The sequence below is a fragment of the Ovis canadensis genome, chromosome 1 (genome assembly GCF_042477335.2).
Source record: "Ovis canadensis isolate MfBH-ARS-UI-01 breed Bighorn chromosome 1, ARS-UI_OviCan_v2, whole genome shotgun sequence".
In the NCBI taxonomy this organism is placed as follows: Eukaryota; Metazoa; Chordata; class Mammalia; order Artiodactyla; family Bovidae; genus Ovis; species Ovis canadensis.
The window spans coordinates 278505643-278529072 of NC_091245.1; positions in this window are offsets into that span (position 1 = coordinate 278505643).

Genomic DNA, 23430 nt, shown 5'->3' on the forward strand with positions numbered 1-23430 from the left:
ACAGTAACTCCATTTTGATTTTTAAGTGATCTTAAAGACATCACCTACCTGAAGTCATTGAATTCCTGCTGCCTGGAGGGTGGGACTTTTTCTGAGCACGTCAAGCAGAATGGAAACAAAACTATCGCTTACTTATCTCAAATAAGTTCCCTTACCTCTTTGCTGATAGAACTCCAGTTTCATCCATATAACTCTCAGGTGACTTTATCCCAAGCTTGGGAGTTAGTCCTGATTAGTCTAAGCCGCTTGTGGTCTTTTCATTGTTTTAGACAGTAAATGGTGTGGGGTGGGCATAAGACCTAGTTCTGGTTACTGGGATCTGAGGATTGATCTGCTGGTGCAGAGATATTTGGGAAGATATTTCCTCACTCTGAAAAAGGAGCAACCAGGAAGAAACACCCTACTCTGGCGGATGCTTTTCCCATCTGCCAGGGAAACTTAGATTGCAGCGACCATCTTGTGACCGTGATGGAAGTTCATTGATTACGAAGCAGACAGCTGAGGAGATTAGAGAAGAAAAAAAAATTGGTCCTTGATGATTTCACAGAGTCTAGAATAGGTCAGTCCTGGAGCTATCCTTGTTTGGAACTTGTGACGTGTGAAATAATGATGTATCCTCACTGCTCAAACCATTTAAAGTTGAGCTTTCTTTTGGGTGCAGAAAAGTAATACAACATCATACCAAAAAGCTGTTTGTAAGACTATGAACATTTCGGGGACTTCCCTGGCGGTCCAGGGGCTGAGACTTTGCTATCCAGGGCAGGGTGTGTGGGCTTGGCCTCTGGTCAGGGATCTAAGATCCCACGTACCCCAGAGCCAAGAGACCAAAGCATAAACCAGGAGCAATATTGCAACAAATAAATAACGCCTTTAACATTGGTCTGCACACACAAACTCTTTAAAAGAGAAAGAATATGAACATTTCACATAGACCTAGGGTGGCCCTGGCTGCCTCAGCTGCCCCGGAGCTTGTCTCTAGTTTTGCTTCTCTCTGACCCTGGGCCACTCGGAAGCCGGCTTGGGTCTCGCCTGACGAGCCGTCTGTGTCCCCATCCGGCACTGGCAGCTCCTGCAGACGAGCCCCTGGTGCTTACTATGTGCTGTAACCACAGGACAGTACAAAGATGGTGACAGAGATCAGGTCTGATAAGCACCTGGCCTTGGCCCACCTCTCCTGTCTTCTGCCCCACACGCTGTCCATGCCAGCCACACTGGCCTTCCTGCACATCCTCTGAAGTGCTTTTCCTTCTCGCCACAGGACTTTTGCACATGCTGCTCTCCCTGTGAGGATGGCTGCTCCCCTCTCTGCCTTCTCCCACCATTTGGTGAACCCCTACGTCTTCATGCTCTCAGCTCAGGGGTCTCTTCCTCCCCTGAGTCTCCTGGGAAAACATCTGTCTTGCTGTTGTTCTCGTGGAACCACAGAGCATTTATTATAGGTCCTAATTATTTCCTCATTCCTGTGATTTTTGGTTAATCTTGGTCTCTTCCGGTAGCCTGAAGTTCCAAGAAATCAAGGATCATTTCATGTTAATATCTGTTGCATCCCCAGCTGTGTAGATCAGTGATTTTCCCTAGAAAAATATTCAATAAAATTTGTTGAATGAATGCATGAATATGCAAATTTCCCATATTTAGCAGGACTCAATAAATTGTAACTGCCATTGTTATGGGATTCTCTTATCAGACTTTCCAGCCATTTCATATTTTCTTATGTTCTTTTGAATGGAATCCAGAGCATTTCATCACTAATTTGCCCTTTACATACAGTACAAAGAAGCAGATGGTAGAGTGTCATCAGAAATCCCAGAGGACTTTACCTCTTTGAACCTTAGTTTCTTCGTTTACGCAATGAGTTAGACACTTCCGCCACGGCATTTGGGACATTTTCAGGTACAGGGCAGGTCATGGGGGGAAATGGTACACCTTCCTGGTTCATTGATTTTACTTGAATATTTGTGGAAAAGAAAATCTGTTTCTAACCAATGAAGCAAAAATGCTTTATTGAGTCAAATTACAGAATGTACACAAACTTCAAGACAAGATGATCCACCCTCAATTTTCTTGGCAATGTGTGTTTTAGAATCGCCCAGGCTCTGTCCCCAGGGATTTGGCTTAGCTAGCCTGGAATACATGTATCTATTTTAAATGTGTATCAATATAGGTACATATTTTAAAAATCTCTGTGGGTATACCAAAGTGCAGGCTAGGTAGAGACTGCTGTTCTGGGGGTATTTTGGTGGAAATATGAGGCTCAAGGCCCTGGATGAATTCAAAAGACCTGTCTAGTTTTGACTTTTTTCCTCTTGTTTTCTTGTTTTTTCTGCAGTTCTTCCCAAATGATCTTGCATTTCTACAATTCTACAGCTAGGTCTTTCAACATTTGCTTTTGGCTCTTTGTGGGGAGGTTTTCACTAGCAACTCAGGCAATAAACTCAGGAGAATTTTCAAGGGTGCTCGGAAACCATCCTGTGGGCCCTCTTGGTAAGCCCATCTCTATGTTTTGAGAGCAGTAAAATGCATGCTTCTAAATTTCTTGATGGAAGGTCTGGCCCGCTCAGCTCAGGTTTGGAACTGGGAGTTCCAGGGCACCTCAGGCCTGCAAATTTGAGAGACGGCTGCTGCTTCTGGCTCGGTTTCCGGACCATCTCCCATCTGGCCGGTGCCTGGATTTAATTGAGCGAGAGTCTGACCCTCCGCCTGAGCCTTTGTTACTGCGCAGGCTGCACGCAAAGGACGTGAAAGCTCCTCTCAATAAAGCCTCTCTGCACACTGCCTATCTGAGCAGGCACATCCAGAGATCTCCAGGCTCAGCATACAGGGATGCTATGAAAATCAAATGTGCTTTATTTACGAGTCCCTGTGCTCTCCTCCCAGCCTCCCAAAGAAAAAAAGTGCAAGCTGCGAATGCAAATAATTTTTCAAATCGATCGTTTTATGAAAATGCCTGTTTTTCTTCTATCTTTTTTAAAGACTAGAGAATCACACAAATGACAATTCCAGAAACCATAGATTTATGACTTTTTTACTTTCCAAATATGTTGGCACAGAGTAAAAAAAAAATAAAAATTTGCAATTTCGAGAAGAGAATAATGTACTTTTTTATTAAAATGGAAATGACACACTGCTGCATATCTAAGTTGATTTAGTGTTTTTATTAGTTATATAACTGTTTTAATACCTCACTAACTATTGCATTCTCCCTTAAGGTTTCCATTGTTCACATACCCTAGAAACAAATTGATAATTCTGAAAAAATAAAGTATTTCTTGGTTGTTTGCTAACGGCGGAATAGCAATCAGTCACCACAGGGTTACTACAATGGGCATCATTATATCTGGATCCTTATCAATTTCACTGTACGGGTGAGTATTATTGCTGTCTACCGGAACTCCTTTGGTGTTATTGCTTAATTTTAATTGTGATTGTAAAATGCGAACAATGTGGATCTTTAAACCACAATTAAACACCTGCTATACTTGTCTGTTGGCATTTAAAGATATATCGAGGATTTAAAAACTGCTGATTCAGATATGACATAGAGCTTCAAAATAGATTTAACTTCAGAATGAATGTTTGCTTAAGGAGGAAGTGCCAGGAAAGTTTTCAGAAGTCAGATAGGTGAGTCCAAATTTAAGTTTGATAGGAAAGCAGGGACCTGATAGAAAATGTGATCATTGCTCAGGAAGTCCTCTGGCCTGCTCTTACCGGGGCCAGTGCCAGCTTCCTTCAGCAGAGGGGATCTGACTTGGTCCCGCTGACAGCCTGTTAATGAAGAACCTCCACACAGGAAGCACCTGCCCGGTGTTGATGGATATCAATAGGAGAAATAACAGAGCTGCTGAGGTGCAAGGGAGGGAGCGAGGAGAAGGGCAGTGGCGTCTGATTCCAGCCCCAGGTCCCAGCCCAAATCAAATGTGAATAGAAGGTGCTGGCCTTGGGGGCTTAAATCCTGCAGATGGAGGGTGATTGGATGTTTCCTGAAATCCGTGTAAAAGCGAACCTTGGTCCCTGAGCAGGGTATGCAATCTGGAAAGTCGAGGCTTGCCTCCTTTCCTTTTTTTTTTTTCTGATAGGTCAGCACGTGTCTGCATCAGCTCCACCACCGTAATTAAACATTTACACGGGGCCTGCAAAACACCGGACTCAGTTCTGAGATGCCAGTATCCTTTAAAACTGCATCATTTGCCTAAGCTCAGATATGCTTCAGTTTCTTTGGAAATGGCATTTCTTGTTTTAATTTCCCAGCAGTGTTTTTACAAACAGTGAAGTAGGGAGTAGTATGGATGGGACGACGGGACAATAAAAGACTCTTCTCCTTGGAGAAATAGGACCACAGGTTGGATGTAAGGAGCAGGAAAGAATAAAATATACTGGGTTATAGTCATCAAAGCTTCTTTTTTTTAACTTATAAAAAAATCAAAATTGATTTGCAAATCCCAACTTTCCATTTCAAGTAAACAAATCTGATGGCTCGCTAGGGAGCTGCTCAGCTGTGTGGGAAGGTCCATGTGCAACAGACTTTCTGCAAAGACGAAAACGTCTAGCTAGGAGGCAAACGGTGATGAGACTGAATGGGGAACTCGCCCGCTTGGGAGTCGGATCTGGAGAAAGGTGCACAGGCAAATCCCTTCAGTTCTGTGCATCAGAATGTCACGTTCAGATAGGCTCTGAGTCCCTCTGCTCTCCTGCTAATCTTTGTCTCAGGGCTGTGACACCCAACGAGGACTAATCAGACTTCAACAAGCCTTAATAAGTGATCCTGGCATTTAGTGGGAGTCACTCCAAGACCCAGAGGAGGGGATCAATATAAAAAGCATCACAGACTCTCACTTCACCAGGGCAAACCCTGCTCCCTCCCTGTGTCTCTCTGATGTTCCCTGCACAATGGAAATTATATTCTCCGGTACTGAAGGCATCGTGGATTTAAACTAAGGATGAGCAAGGAAACCTCCAGGGCTTCCCAGGTGGAACAGTGGTAGAGGATCCCCCTGCCACGGAGGAGATGCAAGAAGACGACGTTTCGATCCCTGGGTGGGGAAGATCTCCGGAGGAGGGCATGGCAACCCACCCCAGTATTCTTGCCTGGAGAATCCCAGGGACAGAGGAGCCTGGTGGGCTGCAGTCCATGGGGTGGCGAAGAGTCGGATAAGACTGAGCATGTGCGCACCCACACACACGTGTGCCCAAGAAGACTTCCCGAGGAATGCTTCCTTTTCTTTCCTGGAAGTTACACGGCCAGAAGCTGCACCTGTGCTTTGGCACCCAGTTGTCCAGGGGTGGAGGCGGGAGGGTGGAGAGGAGGGAAGGGGTGGACACTGAAGAGTCTACAGATGCATTCTGCTTTGTAATCAATCATAGCTCTCCGCCCAGTCACTTTAGAAACAAATTTGAAATAAGAATCGTTCTCTCGGGTCTCACTGTAAGGCACCCTTAGATATGATACTTGTACCCAGTGAGACACATACTAGGTGCTCAATGAATACTTTTTGAATGAAAAGATCCAGAGCAAGCTCATTGGACAGATCACAAGAAAAGTGGATGAATACGAAGTTCTAACTCAGCAGCCAGTCTTGCCCAGTGGTAGACAAAAAGTCATTACTTAAGATAGCATCCTCTGCTGTCATGCACAACCCCCAAATCCTGGAGGCATAACCCCCTTTCAGATTCCCTCTCAGTATCTGGAGTAAGTGTTCCCGACTGGGGAGAGGCTCCCCAAGCTTAGAGTGACGGCCTCCAACCCCTCTAGTCTGTGGCTTCTTCACCTTCAGCAGATGGCTTCCAACTTTGCTGGAAGTGGGAAAAAAAGCATACGAAACGCTAGGCCTGGCAGGGGTCTGTGGGGCAGACCCAGAAGTGGACACACGTCTCTTCTTGCTGCCTTCCATCATCCAGTCCTGCGGGGAGCGAAGCAAACTAGTCCCAGAAGAAGGGAAAATCGCTTGATGAACAGAGGTATTAAAAGCAACCTGTGGGTTAGGAATTACGTCCTGGGCTCTTCTGCCTTTGAAAGGGAAATAAAACATGTTGAACACTGTGTGTGATTCTTGGCACAGGTAGAAACATGCGCTCTCTTCTGTCCATGGTATGAACTTGAAATGCCAGAGTGTCTCTCAGACTCAAGGCAGGAGGGTCAGAGCTCTTAAAAAATTTTTTTTTTCTTGGCTATCCCAGGCAGTATGCAGGATCTTGGTTCCCTGACCAGGAACTGAACACGCGCCCCGTGCGGTGGAAGCACGGAGTTTCAACCACTGGATGTTCAGGAAAGTCCCTCAGAATGCTTTCTGGAAGGATGGGTGCTTCTGTTTTCTGAATTGCCCTGGACAGACCTGAGCATATGCCACTGGTAAATAATTTCGCACTGTCTGTGATGATCACTAGTACGATGACCTGAATTTACTGTTGATACGTCTCTGGAGACCATATCACCCATATCCCAAGGACTGACCTTTCCTTGCTCATTCAGTGATAGATAGAGGTCAGTGACGGAGAAGGCAATGGCACCCCACTCCAGTACTCTTGCCTGGAAAATCCCATGGACGGAGGAGCCTGGTAGGCTGCAGTCCATGGGGTCGCGAAGAGTCGGACACGACTGAGCGACTTCACTTTCACTTTCACTTTTCACTTTCCTGCATTGGAGAAGGAAATGGCAACCCACTCCAGTGTTCTTGCCTGGAGAATCCCAGGGACGGGGGAGCCTGGTGGGCTGCCGTCTATGGGGTCGCACAGAGTCGGACACGACTGAAGTGACTTAGCAGCAGCAGCAGCAGCAGAGGTCAGTGAAACTCACATGATATACAAGCTGAATTCATGTCATAAAACGTATGTGATTTATTGATACATTCTTATCCCATCCCCCTCTAAAAAAAACTTGTTGGGCATTTTGTGTTTCTTGCATGTACGGCTTTTTTTCTCAAGCAGAGTAAGCAGAGAGGGCAAGCGGGAGGAGAAAGGGAATCTGTCTGGTGTCCTGAGGGGTTTTCAAGCACACAGTTTAGAGCAGGGCTCTTCAGCGTTCATCCCTGACTAGCGCCACTCTGTGACTGCTACTGCTGTGTGACAAATCCAGATTTTGACAGTAGACGTTCAGAGACTTTTGAAGCAATTTGGACCGATTTTTATATCTGTTGATGATAATAATAAAAAAATATGGGCTTATGTTTTGTACTTCTTTATTAAAAAAATGGAGAAGTAATTCATTATTTTGCAAAAGTGTTGATCTACAACGGATTGGAAACAGAGAAGTCAAGTGTTTCGTCACCAGGGATAGTTTGAGAAGCCCTGCTTTAGTTACTGTCTTAGGATCCAGAAGCTCCGTGAGATCTTAGGATCTCATGGGCTGCTGTGAGAACCGAAACAGCAGCTGCGTTTTGATTATATATGAAACTATCCGTTGCTCAGAAACGGACAGCATTTTTGTCATTGGTTCCTCCATCAAGCTGATACTCTCCCAAGATACCCTTGTTTTTCTGCCCCTCCAGAATGTTTGAGGAAAAGATAGGGCAGGAGGGTGCACGATGGAGTATGTTTTGCAAAACCTCATTTCCTGTTCTGAAGGGTTTGACCTGCCTTCTGACCCACTTCCCATCTTGGTCCAGGGACTCACTGGACACAGGCGTAGCAGTGGGGAGGTCCAGTGGGATACCCCAGTGCCCTCCACTTCCCAGTTCGTGTTTTGTTTGTTGGTTTTCTCCCAACAAGGAATGTTTTAAAGTTAGAGATAACATGTCAAAGTGAGACTTTCAGAAAACCCGTCTTGTGTGTGTGCATGGGATAGACTGGGTCAGGGAATGCGCAGAAGCCCCTGGGTCAGCGGTTTTGATTGTCCGGCAAGTTGGCTTTTGAAACGAGTCACTGGGAACACCTTGATCTTGGCATTACCGTGGCTGCGTTCGGGACAGCCTGAGGTGTAAGGCCCGTTCCACTGATTGAGCCACAGTGCTGCGGGAGCGTCCACTGGGCGCCACGCATGCCTGCTAAGTCGCTTCAGTCACGACCGACTCTGTGACCCTACGGACTGAAACCCACCAGGCTCCTCTGTCCATGGAATTTTCCAGGCAAGAATACTGAAGTGGGTTGCCATTTCCTCCTCCAGGGGATCTTCCTGACCCAGGGATTAAACCCATGTCGTTTAAGTCTCCTGCATTTGTTACCACTAGCAACACCTGGGAAGCCCATTGGACTCCCAGGTAGAGTTAAAGAAAAAGTACAGTTAAAAAAATGTACGTGTAGCTGGATCACTTTGTACAGCAGAAATTAGCAAAGCACTATAAAACAATGATACTTCAGTAGAAGTTTTTTAAAAAGAAAAAGTCCTTTTACTACCTTCTTAGAAGAACAGCGAAGAATTTGTTGGCTAATCCCCATGAAGGTATAAGCTGTGTGCAGATTTTGAGCACTTAGCTTACACGTGTAACACGGCTAAAAGTATGAGCAGAGGTGTCGTTGCATAGCTGCGGGGGCCCTGAGGCAGAAGAGGGGCATTTACACGGATGCGGCAGTGAGGGCGTGATTCCAGCGTGAGTCCTCTTCACGGCTAGCTTTCCTGCCTCAGGGCTCTCTGGCTGCTCCTGAGTCACTGCGCTGTCTTGTCAAGCATCATCGAGCACCTAGTGTGTGCCAGGAACCAGGCTGGGAGTTGAGAGTACAAAGAGCAGTGAGGTGTAGCTCTGCCCTGTTACCACTTATGTCTGTCTCCGTCTAGAGCTGGCCTCTACACAGGTTTGGTTGGAGCCTCCCTGGTGGCTCAGGGAAGAAACTGCCTGCAATGCAGGAGACTTGAGTTCCATCGCTGGGTTGGGAAGATCCCCTGGAGGAGGGCATGGCAACCCATTACAGTATTCTTGCCTGGAGAATCCCATGGACAGAGGAGCCTGGTGGGCTCCAGTCCATGGGGTCTCACAGAGTTGGACACGACTGAATGACTCTCACTTCACTTCACCTCATAGCTTTGGTCAGCTCAGTTCAGTTCAGTTCAGTCACTCAGTCGTGTCCAACTCTTTGCGACACCATGAATTGCAGCACGTCAGGCCTCCCTGTCCATCACCAACTGCCGGAGTTCACTCAAACTCACGTCTGTCGAGTCAGTGATGCCATCCAGCCATCTCATCCTCTGTCATCCCCTTCTCCTGCCCCCAATCCCTCCCAGCATCAGAGTCTTTTCCAATGAGTCAATTCTTCGCATGAGGTGGCCAACGTATTGGAGTTTTTCAGCTTTAGCATCATTCCTTCCAAAGAACACCCAGGACTGATTTCCTTTAGAATGGACTGGTTGGATCTCCTCGCAGTCCAAGGGACTCTCAAGAGTCTTCTCCAACGCCACAGTTCCAAAGCATCAATTCTTCAGCCAAGTGAAGGTCAAATTGATATCTGAAATGGCTGAACCAAAGTGCTTTCTAACTCTATTCCTACAAACTGTCTTATTTGTATCTCTATATCTGGTTAGACCAACCAAATGCCATCTATCTGGATATGTTGCCTAGATATGATTTAACAGTGTGGACTTAGCTTTCTTTCAGCAGTAATATTAGAAATAGAAAGTTAAAGAGCCTAAATTCAGCTTTTGTAAAACTTAGGTTGAAGGCTTTGACCATAATATCTGGGGTCCCTGTAGAAGGGTTAGTACGTAAATTCTTTGTGTAATTTATGAAATTAGCATATAATTTCCATATCTCTTAGTGAAAAAATTTCTCTTTTATGGGCTTTTTTTCCTCATTAGAAAATGGGCTTTGTGCAGGTAGCAAAATTTTCTTTCTTGCTTTGGCCGCTGGGAGGCTCAGAGCTAGGATTCTGGTACAGAAGCCCCTCTTCCTTATTGTCTGACACTTTTTTTCCCACTAAAAATATCATTTGGGGGAATGTCTTTTATTTAAGTCACCCAAACTTCTTAAATAAAACCTTGGAAAGAATATTGCAAATAGACACGTAGATTCTGTTATAATTTCTCATCTTTATAGGTACTGGGCAAATTGTCTCATGGCAAGAAAAAAAAAAATCAGCAGCAATCAGGAGGATCTGTTCTCCAATGCAGCTCTCTGTTTGGACCCATTGCTAAGTGTGGTGGCTGGGATCTAACAGAATCCTGTGTTTGGGGTAGACTAAGGCTGTATCTCCTGGGCTAAATGCTGATCAGAGCCATCTCTCTCTTACCCCAAAGCCTTTCCCTTACAGGCTGACTGCTGCTCATCCCACAAGAACAAGCATCCTCCTGCTGCTCTGAAACTTTGGCTTTGTTGTGTCAAATCGTTTCTTGGTCTGGACCCATGTGTTAAACTGGCACATAACCTTATAACTTTTTCCTGATTAAGCATAACAACTTTTGTTGCTTTAGTTATGATACATTTCACTCGCTGATCTAGGCATCATGGTTCAGTGTGTTCCCAGTATGTCCTGGGCACTGCTAGACGGCAGAAGGGTGTAGCTGAGGCACCTGCTGAGCGTACTGAACTGAGCAGGTCTTAGCCTGGAGGAGCTTGCCATCAGGAGAAGGGAGAATAACACAAAGCACAGAAAGATCCTGCCCAGTCGCGAGGCTGATGTTCCCCGAAAGGCAAAAACCTCAAAGAAAAGACTCCTCTCCCACGGTGGGGTTTGCCGTCGAAAAATGTAAACCTTATGGGTACTATGGAGTTGGAGTTCAGGATGGAGAGACCCTAAGAAACTATGGAAATGAGTAGAATCTATGGAAATCTACATGAAAATAAAAAGATAACACACACAGTAAAGAGAACATTGTGATACAAAGTCCTCCAAACTTGGAAATAAGGCATGTTTGGGGAACGATATTTAGGAGTGTTGTCTAACAAGGCCACTGCGATTCATGGGTTCGCAAAGAGTTGGGCACGACTGAGTGACCGAACTGAACTGAAGGATAGTTAATTATCTGGGGGAGGCATCTTTGCTTGACTTTGCTACTTACTATTAATTAGGGCTCAAACTCTGTGAAGTTACATATTGACTGTAGATCTTATATGGCAGAGATGCAAATAATTTCTGTCTGGTAGCAGAGATAACCTCAGAGGTTATGGTTTTTACTGTCCAGTGGAACATTAATCCATTTTGCATCTAACCTAGCAATCTAATTCTAACATTTCTTTTTGAATACCTATAAATATCCCATTCCTCAAAATGCTCTCTGAACTGGATTTACCTTCTTCTTACTGCCTTGCTCATTAATGAGTTAGTAAATCTCTGGCAGGTGTGCATTTTGTATTTGTATGAGAGTCATGTTTTCAACTATAAAAAATTATCCTTTGCCATTAAGTATGGGATTTTACACTTCTTACATCATTGTTAGTGCAAAATCAATTTCCTTTCACCATCCTGCTTAATATAAAACTTTCAGAACCTTCTTCCCTATAGTTTCATGGAGATATAGTCATTAGCTTTGTTGTGGGTCAAAGCTAGTCAAAACTATGGTTTTTCCAGTAGTTGTGTATGGATGTGAGTGTTGGACTATAAAGAAAGCTGAGTGCTGAAGAATTGATGCTTTTGAACTGTGTTGTTGGAGAAGACTCTTGGGAGTCCCTTGGGCTGCAAGGAGGTCCAACCAGTCCTTCCTAAAGGAGATCAGTCTGAAGCTCCAATACTTTGGCTATTGATGCGAAGAGCTGACTCATTGGAAAAGACCCTGATGCTGGGAAAGATTGAAGGCAGGAGGAGAAGGGGACGCAGAGGACGAGATGGTTGGACGGCATCACCGGCTCGACGGACTTTGAGCGGGAGCTACTCTCTGGCTGTGCTGTGTGCACTGCTCATCACGGCGCTCCTCTTGCTGCAGAGCGCAGGCTCTGGGGCGCGTGGATTTCGGCAGCTGCGGCTGGCAGGCTCAGCTGTAGACTCAGTAGCTGGGGTGCACTGGCTTGGTTGATCTGAGGCAAGTGGGGTCTTCCCAGATCAGGGACTGAATCTGTGTCCCCTGCATTGACTGGTTGAATTTTTACCACCGAGCCACTAGGAACACCCAGGGAGTCTTCATTTAACCTACTCCGCTCATGGTGGCTGAAAGTTTCTCTGACATTCTTCCTAGAATTCCCATCGTAATGGCTTCATGTCGGAATCCCTAAGGAAAGAGCAGGACACGATCTTTGAAATCTTAGAGGTCTTCTCTCTTTCATGTTTCGTTTAGCTCAGTCTTAGTCCTTCCAACCATAATAGTTAATTAACTAACCCAACATGTATTTATTGTGTACCTGGCAGGAACTTTCTACAACTACAGAACAAGAGCAATAAACATTTTTAAGTGTCTATTATGTGTCAGTCTTGCTTCTAAGCACTTTATGTCATTAATTCAGAGAAACAAGATCCCTATATATGAAACCACACGCAGTTATGAGCTTTTAAGATTAAGAACTAAAGTTACATTAACATCACTACTCTCCTAGAAAATTTTTGTCTGGAAAGATGAATTTGAAAATAAACATTGTTTCAGGAACCTGTTTCTGGGGGGAAAAAATCTACTTTTTTTTCCCGAATAATAGCAAGTAAGCTAGGTCTCATCAGGGATATAAGAACCCTTTCTCAGGATAATATTGGACTATGCTATCGAATAGCTGCCTGCGCTTCATATGCTTTCCCCCTGCACCACAGTGTCCACTGCAGCAGTATTTACAACAGCCAGGACATGGAGATGACCCAACTGTCCTCAGACAGACGAGTGGATAAAGAAGATATGGTATCTGTACGTTTATACACAGTGGAGTAGTAGTATTCAGCCAAAGAAAGGAATGAAATAATGCCATTGGCAGCAACAAGGATTGACGTAGAGATTATCATACTAAGTAAAGGCAGACAAAGAAAGAAAAATACTGTGATATTGTTTATATTCGGAATCCAAAAAAAAAGAGATGCAAATGAATTTATTTACAAAATAGAAATAGACCCACAGACATAGAAAATAAGCTTATAGTTACTAAGTGGGAAAGGGAGGGGAAGGATGAATTAGGAGGTTGTGATTAGCATATATACACTATTATATATCAAACAGATAACCAGGGGCTACTGTGTAGCACAGGGAACTCTACTCACTATTCTGTAAGGTAAGGTAAGGTGAAGTTGCTCGGTCGCGTCCAATTCTTTGTGACCCCATAGACTTCTCCGTCCATGGGATTCTCCAGGCAAGAATTTGGAGTGGATTGCCATTTCCTTCTCCAGGGGATCTTCCCGACCCAGGTATCGAACCTGGGTCTCCCGCATTGGAGGCAGACGCTTTGACCTTAATAACCTATAATGGAAAAGAATCTGGAAAAGAATGTGTATAACTGAATCACTTCTCTGAATACCTGAAAGGGACATGGCATTGCAGAGCAACTGAACTTCAATTAAAAGAAAGAGGAAAAATGAAACAAAGCTCTTGCCCACTGGGTGTACCCGTCCCGAACCATTCTGCCACAAATCTCCTCAATTCCAATCAAGATACCTGTATTGAAATACTTGTCTGAAACCAAACCCCCAATTTTAAAATTCCCTGCTCTTCACTCTGCCCTCCTGAGTTGCTTCTAAGAGCTTGTCAAGGCCCTGGGTTCCTTTGCCGCAGGAATACATGCTCTGGGCTTTGCTTGATCAGCCGCCGATAACGATGGTCAACAGTTAATGCCAGTCTTCGGGGAAGTGGGAGATAGATCTTAAACAAGCACATAACATAGTTTAGCCTACCGATAAGAGCAATGAAAGAAAATAAGACAAGGGGCGAGGAATACAGGATGGTTAGGAGGCAGGGGCTACTTTAGGTCAGGGGCTCAGGAGGGCTTCTTTGGGGCCATGACATTTGAGCAGAGACCTGTGGGAAGTGAGCAGATTCGGGGAAGAGATGCTTTAGCTGAAAGAAACAGGAGTGCCAGGTCATGGGGTCGTGAGTGGATTGAGGGTGAGCATTAGGAGGAGACTGCGGAAGCCTAAGTGAAAGGGGATGGTGGTGTAACTCGAATGCTTTCAGTGAAAGTGCTGGTTGGGTTTGGGGTATGCTTTGACCTCCGAGCTTGGCTTGGGGGGCTTTCTTTGCTTGAACTCTGGTGGATGGCAGCACTGGAGTGAGACCAGGAGACCACAGGGGTACGGGGGAGAGGGAAGACCAGGGACTCTGGTTTGGACACGTTAACCCTGTGATGAGACAGACAGGAGCAGGAGGGACTAGAGGCTGGGCTGGCGCTGGATGAGCTCATTCCTTGAACTCTTTCATGGCTTGACTGATGGCAAAGGACCTGCTTCAGGTCCTCCTACCTTCCCTCTTTCTTCGTCCATCCCCCATATCCTCTTTTCCTAATCATTCCTGGTAGGAGGGATGTGGCATTTGCATATGCTCAAGCCAGAATGAATGCGCAAGGTAATCTACATATTCTAGAGTTTCACCGAAGGCAAATGTACGGTGGGGGACAGGATTATCTAATTAGTGGTATATTGTGGAAAGGGCTATCGTTCCACTTTTTAAAACAGGTACAATTTTGGATTCACTAGTGGGTTGTGAAATCAACTTAGTGGGAGGTGAAATCAATTTAGTGGTCACAAACAGCATTTGAAAGAATGAACAGAGAATAAAAGAGTGCAGCACACTTAATCAGGGTAAATATTATGTGAATGTTTGCTACATCCACACATGTGTATATCCTGGCAACTGTGTAAAGCGTACTTTTTTTTTACAATGAACTGTAAAAGACTCTGAAAGTCACTGTTTAGGTGAGGGTGTTGCTAGTATTGCTTCTCAGATGGATAGCTGCAACTTCAAGGCCTAATGTTATATTTATAGTTAGGGCCAAGCCACATAACCCATGGTGCTTTATTTTCCCTATTTATAAAATGGGAATAATATTTTTTCCCTGTGTTTAAGCCTGGATTCTTCAGGTGGCAAGCGAGAAGAAGCCCAGCTCACACCAGCTTAAGTTAAAGGAGAGAAGGTTTTATTGAAGAATTCTGGGTCATCTCATAGAGTTTGAAGTGAGAGTTTGAGGAGGAAATGGGCAGCTTTGGAACCTGGAACTAAACTGGGGCTCTATTCTTTAACTTTATTTTGTCGAAGTGTATTTGATTTCCAAAGTTGTGTTAATTTCTGCAGTAAGTGCTGTGATTCACTCATACACACACACACATATATTCTTTTTCACAATCATTTATCACAGGATACTGAATAAAGTTCCCCGTGCTACACGGTGGGACCTTGCTTATTCATCCTGTATATGAGTTTGCATCTGCTGACCCCAGGCTCCCCATCCATCTGTCCCCCTCACCTTTGGCCCCTTGGCAACCACAACTCTGTCCTCTGTGTTTGTGCGTCTGTCTCATGCTGCTGCTGCTGCTGAGTCGCTTCAGTCGTGTCCGACTCTGTGCGACCCCATAGACGGCAGCCCACCAGGCTCTGCCGTCCCTGGGATTCTCCAGGCAGGAACACTGGAGTTTGTGTCATAGCTTGGATCCCACGTGTAGGTGATACCATCTGATACTTGTCTCTGTCTGACTTAGGATGATAATCTCCAGGTCACTCCATGTTGCTGCAAATGACCTCGATTCTTTCCATTTCATGGCTAAGCAATGTCCATCGGATGCATGCGCACCGTCCTCTTCATCTATTTCGTCTGGCGATGGGCGTTCAGTCGCTTCTATGTCCTGGCTGCTGTGCATGGCGCTGCTGTGAATGCGTGAGTGCGTGCATCTCTTTGAATCTAGTTTTGTCCCGATTTGCTCAGGAGAAGGGCTTCCCAGGAGGCACTGGTGGTAAAGAACCCGCCTGCCAATGCAGGAGACGTAAGGGGCACGGGTTCCATCCCCAGGTGGGGAAGGTCCCCTGGAGGAGGAAACGGCAGCCCGGGCCGGTGCTGGTGCCTGGAGAATCCTGCGGACAGAGGGGCCTGGTGGGCCTCAGTTCACGGGGTCTCGAGAGTCGGACACGACTGAGAGCGTGCACGCGCGTGTCAGGGGTGGGACTGCTGGATCGCATTTGTTGCTGCACACGTGTGTGCTTGCCCAGTCACTTCGGTTGTGCCCAACTCTTTGTGACCCCCTGGGCTAAAGCACACGGGCTCCTCTGTCCTCGACCGCATCCTGGAGTTCGCTCAGATCCATGTCCATCGAGTCAGTGATGCCATCTAACCATCTCATCCTCTGCTGCCCCCTTCTCCTTTTGCCTTCAATCTTGCCCAGAATCAGGGTCTTTTCCAATGAGTCAGGTCAAGAACACTGGAGTTGGTAGCCAATTCCTTCTCCAGGGGATCTTCTCAACCCAGGGATCAAACCCAGGTATCTTGTCTGAACCACATGGGAAGCCTAAGAATACTGGAGTGGGTAGCCTACCCCTTCTGCAAGGGGTCTTCCTGACCCAGGAATTGAACTGTGGTCTCCTGCACAGCAGGGGCAGTCTTTAGCAGCAGAGCTCCCAGGGAAGCCTCCCAGGGAGCAAGCGTCTTTTAATTTCACGGCTGCAGTCACTGTCTACAGGGACTTTGGAGCCCCCCAAATTAAACCTGCCACTGTCTCCACTTTCTCCCCTTCTATTTGCCATGAAGCAATGGGGCCAGATGCTGTGATTTAGTGTTTTGAATGTTGAGTTTTAAGCCAGCTTTTTCACTCTCCTCTTTCACATTCATCAAAGGCTCTTAAATTCCTCTTTACTTTCTGCCATTAGAGTGGTGTCACCTGTATATCTGAGGCTGTTCATATTTATCCCAGCAATCTCGATTCCAGCTTGTGCTTCATCCAGCCTGGCTTTTAGCATGATGTACACTGCGCATAAGCTAAATAAGCAGGGTGACAATATACAGCCTTGAAATACTCCTTTCCCAGTTTTGAACCAACCAATCGTTCCATGTCTGGTTCTACCTGCTGCTTAGGCTGCACACGGGCCTCTCAGCAGACAGGTAAGGTGGTCTGGCACTCCCATCTCTTCAATAATTTTCCAGTTTATTGTGTCCTACACTGTCGAAGGCTTTAGCGTAATCAGTGAAACAGATGTTTTCCTGGAAGTCCTTTGCTTTCTCCATGACCTAAGAAGTGCTGGCAATTTGATCTCTGGCTTCTCTGCCTTTTCTAAACCCAGCATGTCCATCTGGACATTTTCAGTTCATGTACTGCTGAAGCCTAGTTTGAGGATTTTGAGCAAACCTTGCAAGCATGTGAAATGAGCATAACTGTATGGCAGTTTCAACATTCCTTGGCATTGCCCTTCTTTGGGATCTGAATGAAAACTGACCTTTTCCAGTCATTTGGGCACTGTTGATTTTTCTCCAATTTTGCTGACATATTGAGTGCAGCACTTAATTTTTCTTCTTATTTGTTGAATATTTATTGTTGTTAAATCCACATTACACCAGCACAATAACCCAAAGTAGTAAGAGAGTACTCACTGTTTTTATAAAAACAGGAAAGGTGGCAAAACAACGCTGCTTAATCCCAGACCCACAAATCAGCAGAACGTCACACTCGGGAAAATTTGGCGAGTACGAGAAGACATCAGTCGCAATTCTACAAGAGAGGTCGGTCCAGAGGAGCCTTATGTGCCAGTCTGCCCAGGCTGCGGGCACCGGCACTCACACTGGGCACGCAGAGCTTGCTTGGTGTGTCCAGAAGGAAGGGGAGAGCTGTGTATGTGAAGCAGTGAAATGGGCTGCACGGGGGCACACAGGTTCAAAATCATTAAAAAATACTACATATCGAGTAACTGAGCTAAGAGAGTTTGACATCTTCATCATAAATAATGAAAGATAGATGTGTTTTGCAAAAGGAATACAGTGCAGCACTTTAACAGCCTCATATTTTAGGATTTTTTTAAAAAGCTCAACTGGAATTCCGTCACCTCCACTCTCTTTGTAGTAATGCTTCCTAAGGCCCCCTTGACTCCACATTCCTTGACACCACATTGCTCTAGGTGAATAATCACACCGTCATGGTTATCCAGGTCCTTAAGATCTTTATTGTATACTTCTGTGTATTCTTACCACCTCTTCTTAATCTCCTCTGCTTTTTAGTTCCTTACTGCTTCTGTCCTTCATCATGCCCATCCTTGCATGAAACGGTCCCTTCAAATCTCCAGTTTTCTCTGGGAGAATAGGAAGTCAATACATTTACCTGGGTCCCCGAGTTGGAAACACATGAACATACTTGATGCTGGGAAAGATTGAGGGCGGGAGGAGAAGGGGACAGAGGATGAGATGGTTGGATGGCATCATCGACTCGATGGACATGAGTTTGAGCGAGCTCCGGGAGTTGGTGATGGACAGGGAGGCCTGGCGTGCTGCGGTCCATGGGGTTGCATAGAGTCGGACACGACTGAGCGGCTGAACTGAGCTGAAACGCTCTCGGTCCCTGCTTTTGTGTGCCACCCGCATGGCGGAAGCGCCACCTGCATGACGGAAGCGCATTGTCCGTTGGTGCCAGTTGTGTCGTGTGCTGTAGGTCTTCCTGGAGCTGCTCAGCTTCGGCTTCTCTGCATTAGTCCTTGGGGCACAGGCTGGATCATATGGCAGCTCTATTTTCAGCTTTTGAGGAACCTCTGTACTGTTTTCCTGCACCAATTTACATTTCCACCAGCAGTGTAGGAGGGCTCTCTGGAGTTCTGTCCTGCTAGGACTCTCTCTGTGTCCAGCTTGTCCTTACTCAGCCTCATTCTTTCCCATCGCAGACAGCTGCCTCCACACGATCACAAATTACGAGGACCACTAACCTTGGGTTCCTGTTCGAGCTCTGAACTGAACAGACAAGAGGACTCCTTTGCTAGCACCAATTAGAAGATCTCAAGGAAAAGCTCTGATTGGTCCATTTTGGCTCACATGTCCACCCTGAACCATTATCCTGATGTGGAGAATGAGGACTTAGACTTGCCAGGTGGGAGTCTGTGGACCACTGCCTGGGCCTGTGCTTATGCTTTTAGAAGAAGTTGAGGAAAGGTATGGGAGGAAGACAGCAAGAACTGCTACGCCTTTTATATGCCCCTGGAATATTCTGAGAATTAATAAAATGTAGATCATGAGAGGTTCTGAACTTGTAATTTACCTTGAGGAATAACTTAAATGTCTTCACAGTAAGCTAGCATCTGTGGAACAAATTCTTGGGCTCATTAAAAGAAGCAAGAAGTGATGGATTCTCCAGGAGGTGCCTTGTGGACCACCTCACCCTCTGCTTGATGAGCAGAGTGCCTTCCCAAGGTCCTGTGCGTGTCATTGCCAGCTCAGTTGGGTCTGTGCCGAGTTTTGTGATTTATTAAGCAAACTGGTTAGAGCAATGCTACACAGGAAAGACCAAGAAACACTCTGGGACACAATAGGTCCTCAAAAGATCGTGAGAACTAGGCTTTGCTCTTTCCAGGATTTCAAATTCTTCACATTTATGAGAAGCTTCATACTTAGGAAATGGTAGTATTGGTAGCAGTGAGGAAATCTATTTGCTAATGAAAATCTAAGTGAGAGATGATGAAGCTAAACAGCATCAGATTTGGTTAGTTTCCCTATGTGATTGACTGAGGGACCACTTATGCAAAAGTTTCTTTACGCAAATCCCATTCTGTTCTTAGAATATCACCTCACTCCCGCCAAATCGTTTAAACATCTTATGCTGCTCCAGAGAACGTCCTGGCTTCCCAAATATTTCCTTGTCAATCTCCTGTAATACATTCTGTCACACTGGGCCCTCCTGGGAACGAAATAGGTTTCCTTTAAAATTTTATGAGATCAACTCCCCTAGATCCAGTGGCCGGTCCGAGAACGGGATTATTAACACAGAATAAGTAACAGGCAACTGAATTAGAGGACTGTAATACCATTGAGAGTCTCTAGATTTTTAAATTAATTTAATGCTTATGAAAGCTATAAGACTGAGCCCAGGAGAATGAAGCGGGCTTCTTTCCTTTGATGAGTAGATACAACTGTATCAGAGGCTCGACTGAAACTTGGCAAGGCCTGACAAGGTGATTTCTGCTTCCGTGGTCTTTGTGGGGTTGGATAGGTTTGTTTTTTACCTCTTTTTTATTTTTCAGAATGGGAGACTTGGGGCTTTGGGGTCAAAGAAACCTGGGTTAGATTCCCAGTTGTCTTTTGCTTGTGATGTGATTTAAGTAGGGTCATCAGATAATGAATGTCAAGTTAAATTTGAGTTTCAGATAAGATTTCAGCATTTCCTAAGTTATGTCCCAAGTAATGTTTTCCTGATATTTTAATGCATTTGGGCAGCCTACGTTTTTTTTTTTTTGCTGAATGTGTCTCCTCTAGGTTGAAAGCAAGTCAGTCTAACCTCTCTCTGTCACAGTGTCCTCAACTCTAATATGGAACTAGTAACACTCATCCTATAGGGATGCCGAAGGCTGGAAAAACGCAAGGTATTTATTGTATAAATCCTTGTATTCGACAAGTGTTTATGGACCACCTACTACATGGGGAAGGAAAGCCAATAAGAATCCATGCTTGTGAAGTTTATGTGCTTTTGTGGGGGAGATACATGATAATGAATAGAAATATTGTGTCAAACGGGGATGTATGTGCTTCGGAGACAAAAGCAGTGAGACAGGGCAGCAATCAATAGTGGGGATTTGGGATTTTCAGTGGGCTGCTCAGAGGAGAAGGCTTCACAGGGAAAGGAATATTTGACTAAATGCTGGAAGGAAAGAATGGAAACCTGGAGGGGACCCCCTTCCCCCAGGCAGAGGTCAGCAAAGGTACCAGTCCTGAGGCTGCAGGTGTCTGGAGTGTTGGAGGACCAGCAGGGATGCCAGCGGGGCTGCAGAGGAGTGAGGCAGGAAGAGAGGGGAGGTTCACAGGTGCCCGATGCCTGGCGCAGGCTGGTGCTCCTTGCCCCTGCTGTAGGGCTCTCTGGATCCCGTTAGATGCCAGTTGAAGATCAAAGAGCCCTCTGGAGCCTCCTAAGTTTTGCAAAGCTAGATGTTTCTCTGCTTCTTCAATCATAAAGTGGCGTGAGGATAGTAAGGACGTCCCTTACAGAGCTGTCAAAGGAGTCGGCAGAGGGAAGACGAGTGAGAGGTGTGGGCAGCAGAAACTGTCGCCCTCGAGGAGTGTTAGTACTCAGAACAGCACCAACCCGTCAGCTCTTCCCGTTTTCCTCCCCATAAGGGGGTAGGCATGACTCGGTAATTTCTATAGCTGGATATACTTTGCTGCCTTTAGCTGGTTGACTCAGAACTCTCAACTGATGAATCTAAGGCTGTGAGTTTTGGTGGCCATTATGGCCAATTAGCGACAGTCTGTGCCCAACGGCAAGGTACAGAGTGAGCCCCACTTTCCAGGAAGGGCCGCCCAGTGGGTGGTGGTCCACCCGGCCTGAGGGAGACTTGCTGGGAGCTTCAGAGGCAAGATTAAGAGCAAGGGGGCAAGGCTGGGGGCAGGGAGGAGGCAGGCCCTGGAGAAGGCCCCAGAGAGGGCGGGCTTTGTAGAATCGAAGGCCAGCAATAATTAGGCGACGGCAGGGGTTAGTGCAGAGTTTGTGGGCAAGTCTTAAAGGAGCAGTTTGGTCCTGACGATGACTTATCGTGAGGAGGTCAGGAGCTCAAGCAAGGACAGTGGGCAAAGGGGTGACAAGCCAAACCTTGGATCCCAGATGCAGTGCACAGCTGACAAAGGAAACTGGAGGGCAGCAATCCCTAGTCTAGTTTTTCAATTTGTATGGCTGGAAACCACGTCTTTCAGAATCACTTGGAGAGTTAAAATGCAGATTGCTAGGCCCCTCTGATTCAGAGTCAGTGGGGTGGGGCTTGAGAATCTTGATAGTTTCTAATCTTAGGTTTTCCCAGTAGCACAGGGAGGCATATGGGATCTTGCTTTCCAATCAAGGATCGAATCCATGCAGTGGAGGAGTCTTAGCCACCGGACCACCACAGAAGCTCCCTCTCTCCTGTTTTAACTGATGGTTGTTCAGCAGTTAGTTGTGATTTGGGTGTGTTCTTGAGAGGTGAGCTCTGGGTTCTGCTGTTCTGCCATCCTACTGCAGAGCACACGAGAATCTTCAGCTAAAAATGACCCTGATGGCGAGCATTTGCAGTCTAATTTGAGACCTGTAGGTGGAGGTGAGTGTGTTCTCCTGGTTTGGTGAGTCATGAAGGAGATTCTAAATCAGACTATCTCTGTTGGATATTTTAATGCCAACTACCTCCTTACATCTCCGTGTAGATCCCTCATTTTTTCCTATGTATTAATCTTGATTTCTCTAAATGAAAATTGTCTGATCAGGAACTACATCTTTCACTTCCTTGTGTCCTGAGTAATACCCAACTTAGTGCTGGGCATGTGGGACTTCAATAACTATCTCTGACTTCAAGAATTAATTATATAGCCCTCCTTACTTTTAACTTACCTGTGAACAACAGTTTTGCAAATGTGCTGATGGTCTTAAAGAACTGATAGGATAGCCTGTAGTTGCATCTGCATAAAGCTTTTCTCATGATTTGTAAAATGCCTTATTGCAATGGCTCTCTACCTTGGATGCATAACAGTATGTTTTCAAACTCTGGTTCCAGGCCCTACCCAAGAGCAATTATTAAGAATCTCTGGGGGTAGGACTCAGTCTTTACTGGAGAGGGAAGAGGAAGCATTAACAGAAGCTGGGAGCTTGGAGAAGGAGCTTCTGCAGGGCAAGGACAGAGCTTAGGAGGCAGCACCCAGACCTCTGCTGGAGGCAGGGCAGATTGGCGCTCTGAGATCCAGGAGGGGAAGGGTGAGGAAACCACCATCCATGCACCTGGGAAGGCATGGTTGGTGTCCATGCCTTCAAAGAGCAAGAACCAGCTGGGGCTCAGACCAGGAAGGGGGCTGAGGACCCCCAGCCTGGGTGCAGTTAGTCCTGCTGATAAAAGGGGGCGATTAGGGTGAGGTCACGAAGCCAAGGGAATGAGGAGGCTGGGGCCCCAGCGGTCCTCTGCCACTGGAGTGATGCAGACTGGAGCTGGGAGCAGGAAGGCTGAGCCCCCTTCCTCTTCTCTTCAACCTGTAAAGTGGTGGACTGCTTGGCAAGGGGGATCTAGAAATACGCTTTGTAGACTGCTAGCCCCAGTGAGGAGAAGGCAATGGCACCCCACTCCAGTACTCTTGCCTGGAAAATCCCATGGACGGAGACTGTAGGCTGCAGTCCATGGGGTCGCCGAGAGTTGGACTGGACGGAGCGACTTCCCTTTCACTTTCCACTTTCATGCATTGGAGAAGGAAATGGCAACCCACTCCAGTGTCTTGCCTGGAGAATCCCAGGGATGGGGGAGCCTGGGGGGCTGCCGTCTATGGGGTTGCACAGAGTTGGACACGACTGAAGTGGCTTAGCAGCAGCAGCAGCCCCAGTGAACGGTGCCTCATAGACAGAGGTGAAAGAATGACCTCACTGCTGATAGATAGTGACGAGGGGCCAGCGCGCCCAGCCAGGGAAGGAGGAAGGGAGGCCTGGAGCCCAGGCGGTCTTGCTTTGGCGGGCATGCTGACCTCGACCCTGCACCAGGGGCTTCACCTTTCCTCCCCTGGGCTG